Source organism: Ictidomys tridecemlineatus, chromosome 4, assembly GCF_052094955.1.
Source record: "Ictidomys tridecemlineatus isolate mIctTri1 chromosome 4, mIctTri1.hap1, whole genome shotgun sequence".
Lineage (NCBI taxonomy): Eukaryota > Metazoa > Chordata > Mammalia > Rodentia > Sciuridae > Ictidomys > Ictidomys tridecemlineatus.
In genome coordinates this window covers 102771524-102776440 of record NC_135480.1, presented here as the reverse complement: position 1 = coordinate 102776440, position 4917 = coordinate 102771524, and the positions used below count along the sequence as shown (strand labels likewise).

The 4917-nt window shown below is 49.8% G+C and overlaps 1 non-coding gene across 1 annotated transcript; it reads left to right on the top strand.

Annotated features, from left to right (window-relative positions):
* The first annotated feature begins 4036 nt into the window (after window positions 1-4036).
* Trnam-cau (transfer RNA methionine (anticodon CAU)) lies at window positions 4037-4110 on the top strand. Its single transcript has one exon. It is a non-coding gene; the product is annotated as a tRNA-Met (tRNA).
* The last annotated feature ends 807 nt before the right edge of the window (window positions 4111-4917 follow it).

Here is a 4917-nt window from a genome sequence, read left to right as displayed (position 1 = left end):
GAGATTCTTGCAGTGGGTGAGAGTTGAAGGTGATGAACTTGAGGTCCTTTCCAGTGGAGAAGATGTCCAGCCTCCACACTTCAAGGATCCTCTGTGACTCCCAGGTAGGAACTTCTCCAGTGAGGAACCACGTCTCTTGCAGAGATCTCCCGAGTAGGCTTTGGGACCCGTCGACACAGCTCCCAGGGCCCAGGGTGTCCCTCAGCTGGACCCTGCTCACCCTTCTCCACTCTGCCACATCCGTGCAGCTTGGACACTCCGGGAGACCGGAGTGAAGACACAAGCGAAGCCCCAGCCCCTTCTGCCCGGGTGTGGCCCTCAGGACCCCCCTTCACGGTGGATCTTCAGGGCACTTCAGGGGCCTCCCCTGTACCCTCTGAAGGTTCAATAACAGTCTCCTTAAATAAATGGCAGTCGATTCCTAGAAAAGGCACACGAGTTTACTGCATCCCGGGAGAGTGGCACCGGATAACCTGATGCGAGTTAGAAGCTTCTATACCTTCTCGCAGGGGAGACCGGGTGTAGGCAAAACAGAAAGAAAGAAAAGTATTTTTGGGAAATGAATGAGCCAAAAAAAAAAGCCTGGGACAGAGTCCGTGTGGACTGTGGATGTGAGGTCACTCTAGAACTCCAGAGGATACGGCCCTCAGGTGGAGACCCAGGGAGCTCCAGAGACGGCCCCTCCCAGCACTTAGGGGAGGGGGGAGCAAGAGACAGGGGACGGGGAGAAAGTCAGAGAGACCCTGGTTCTGAGGCTGCTTTTTTTAGTTCAAAGTACCCAGCATGTCCAAGTGCCTGGCTTTGGAGTATTGTTTTCTGAGCCCAACCGAATTAACACCCTCAGCAGCGACAGACACATCGGTGGTGTGCGAGGTAGAGGAGCCAGAGGAGAGCTGTCCATTTGATTTCTGACTCAAAGAGCTCACAGCAAAACTGGAGGAAGAGAGACCGAATACGCGATGGAACCACAAAATAACAATTCTATTTCTGCAAAACACATGTTAAATCAGCCAGATTTCTTACATCTAAATAGAAATACAGTTATCCAAGATTGGCGCTCGGTGACAGATGAGTGGAGATAGACAGAAGGTGTTCTGGGAACACAGAGGAAGAAAATCAATGTTATTTAAAATCATAGTAATGGATAATAACAATTTTCTAAATGGATATTTCCAACCCAGCATGGTGGCACATGCCGGTGATATCAGCATCTCAAGAGGCTGAGGCAGGAGGATCACAAGTTCAAGGCCAGCCTCAGTAAAGTAGCTAGTTTCTCAGCAACTTAGTGAGATCTTGTCTGAAAATGAAAAATAAAAAGGACTAGAGATGTAGCTCAGTGGTGAAGCTCCCTGAATTTAATCTCCAGGCCAATAAATAATAAATAGGCCGGGGTTGGAGCTCAGGGGTAGAGTGCTTGCCTAGTATGCAGAAGGCCTTGGTTTCCATCGCCAGTACTACAAATATAAGAAAACAAATGAATAAACAAAATGGACATTACCAGATATGGTCAGACATCAGTCAGATTTCTGTTACTGTAACAAAATACCTGAGATAATTTACTTAATAAGGGAACAGGTTTATTTGGCTCACTCCACGGTTCATTGGCCCCGATCCTTTGGGGCCTTCAGTGAGGAAGCACATCATGGTGGGGAATGCATGGTGACACTGTCACTTCATGGTAGCCAGGAAGTAAACAGAGAGGAAGAAGAGGGACCAGGATGCCAATATCCCCTTCAAGGGCACGCCATCCAGGACCTTCCACTAGGCCCGACCTCCTGAAGATTCTATCACTTCCCAACAGGCCACAGCCAATGCCTGGGACTTTGTGGGACCTTCAGAATCCAAAGGACAGCAATCTGATCGTATTTGCTTAGACCCCTGTCACCAGAAACCACTGTCCCCTGAAGAGGGCCTGGGCGCCAAGGAAATCTTCAAGGAGACAGGCTGTAGCTGTGTGCCTCCGCCTTCTGATGAGATTTTCGCGGCTTTCTATCCATAAATTAGGCTGTTGGAATGGGTTTTTTAAAAATAGTAACTCCCAGATTTCCTAGAGTTCCCCCTGCCTGAGCCTGGGGCTAGCAGCCTTCACTAAGCACAGCTTCAGATTAAATTCTCAGATCCCAGTGCTCTCCTAAGGTCCTTTTCGGGTTTGGGAAGTCACTCTTCGCCCCATCCCGGCCTCATGCTTTCCAAGACTCTTGCGACTGTCGGGGACCGGCCTGCGAGGGCTCCCTCTCCTCTGATGCCGCCCTCTCCATCCCATTCTGTGGGGAACTGAGTTCACTCGGGTCTTCTTTCTTCTGCAGACCTACAGAGGGAGGATGCTACCTAAACCAGACTTGGGGGCAAGGAGAGTTCATGTGATGGGCAGTCCTCTGCCCTTTCCTTAATCCCCACCCCCCAAAAAATGTGACTAACATAAGGCAGAACTTGTAAGAGGATTTTAGTAAAAGTTGGGAAAAATTGGGATGGGGGGCTATTTTTAGCAAGTGGCTCAGATTTAAAAAGCAGATCCCCTGGGGTTCAGGGCGGTTTTTGTTTTGTTTTGTTTTGTACTGAGGAGGGAACTCGGGGGCACTTTGCCACTAAGCTGCATCCCCAGCCCTTTAAATTTTTTTTTTTTTTTCAATTTTTTGAGACAGGGTCTAAGTTACTTAGAGCCTGGGCTGGGGATATAGCTCGGTTGGTAGAGTGCTTGCCTTGCATGCACAAGGCCCTGGGTTCAATCCCCAGCACCACCAAAAACAAAAAATCATCTAAATTACTTAGAGCCTAAGTGACAGGCTGGCCTGGAACTTGTGATCCTCCTGCCTCAGCCTCCAGAGGGACTGGGATTAGAGGTGTGTGCCACCATGAGCAGCAGCCCCTCTATTCTAGCAAGTCCCTCCCTCAATCCTCCCCTGCTCTCCTGTTTCAGGATTCTCACCCTCTTCCTGCTCAGATGTCTCTGGCTTTTGTCTTCAGAGCAGTTCAGCCACCACTAGGAAGGAGCTAGAAGGAGCTGGAGGTTTTATCTGTCACAATTGATGGGTCATCTTCCAAAACCAAAGACTCCAGATAGCACCTTTCTCTAGCATCCACAAGCAGCTGGAGATGCTCTGCTTGATCCACAGGCTTCTTAAGACAGTGAGCCCCAGTCACACTGGAGGGAACTGAGGCTTACAGCAGTTAAGAGGTTTGCTCAAGGCCAGGCACGGCGGTGCACACCTGTTATCCCAGCAGCTCAGGAGGCTGAGGCAGGAGGATCAAGAGTTGAAAGCCAGCCTCATCAACGGCAAGGTGCTAGGCAACTCTGTGAGACCTGCCTCTAAGTAAAATACTAAAAAGGGCTGGGGATGTGGCTCAGTGGTCGAGTGCCCCTGAGTTCAATCCCCAGTACCCCCTACTCCCCACACACAAAAAAAGGTTTGTTCAAAGTCATAGAGCTGGTAAGTGGGGACATTTGGATTTGAAGTAGGTCTATGGACTCTAAACTGTCCCTTTTAAGGATGACACTGATTTTCAAAGAGGCTTGAGGAAACCTTGGGGAAAGGGAACAGAGAAGCCCAAGGTGTGAGGCAGAGCCCAGATCCCCCCCATCCCTGTCAGCTGACAGGAGTAAGCAGAGGCAACCCCAGAGGCAGGGAACCCCAGAGGAGGCTATAAGAGAAGCCAGGGTGGGGTCATAAGAAAGGACCTAAGTAGAAGATTGTAAAGCTAATTAGAAGGGAGGGAAAACCAAGGGACAATTGGGCACATCAAACAGAAGGACTGAGCTGGGCACATTGGCACATGCCTGTAATCCCAGCTACTCAGGAAGCTGAGGCAGGAGGATTGCAAGTTCAAAGCCAGCCTCAGCAACTTAGCAAGACCCTGTCTCAAAAAATAAAATGGGCTGGGGATGTGGCTCAGTGGTTAAGCACCCCTGGGTTAAATCCCCGGTACAAAAAATATATATAAAAAATAAAACCAGGACTGGGGAAACTCATTGGTAGAGCACCCTGGGTTCAATCCTCAATAATGAGACAGCAACAAATAAAAAACAGAAGGACTGGGCTGGGGATGTGGCTCAGTTGGTAGAGTGTTTGCCTCATATGCACAAGGCCCTGGGTTCAATCCCCAGCACAACAACAACAAAAAAAAAGAAGGACTGAATGTGGATTGGGAGGGCGGGAGGTGACCCAGAAGGAGGAGTCAATAATCAAATCCAAATTTCCTATAGGCTACTGGGTGGGGGTGAGGGTGCTGGCTGAGATGATAACCACGGCAGGAAGGTGTGGAGGGTTGTTCAAATGGTTCAAGTTCACACATGTGGAGATGGAGGGCTCTGCGAGGCAGCCCAGTGGGGAGGTTCCTAAGCGGCTGGGTTCACGCCTACACGGAGATGGGAGATCTGTTGCTGTCAATGGTAATTAAAGCCATGAGGGGGATGAGCTCATGCAAGGAGAACGTGTGGAGGGAGAGGAGGCGAGCACCCTGGACACAACCGAGGAGCACCCACAGGAGAGGGAGGGCCCAGGGCCAGAGACAGAAGAGGAAACCAAGAGGCCGGCCAACCCAAGAGGGTATGCAGGCCCCACCCTGAGGAACCCACGAGGGTGGACTTCTCCAAGCAGGGGCCCACGTTGTTGAATGCTGCCCAAGTCAGTGCTAAATATAAAATACTGGAGGCCATTGTTTTGGACTAAGCTCCTGTACTAGGCCCCAGCCGACCAAGCTAAAAGTCAAAATGGAGTCACTCAGGCTAATGTTCCATGTCACCAAGCTGAAACTAAGCTGTTTATCTCAGCTTCTGAGAAATCGGGATTAGAGAGATAACAGCCACGTTCCCAAACAGACTGGTTTCCATTGAGATGATAACAAAGTTCCCTCTGCCTTAACCCTCACACACAAAAATGTCAGTGGAAGTGACCTGATATTACCCAATGGGTTATTTTG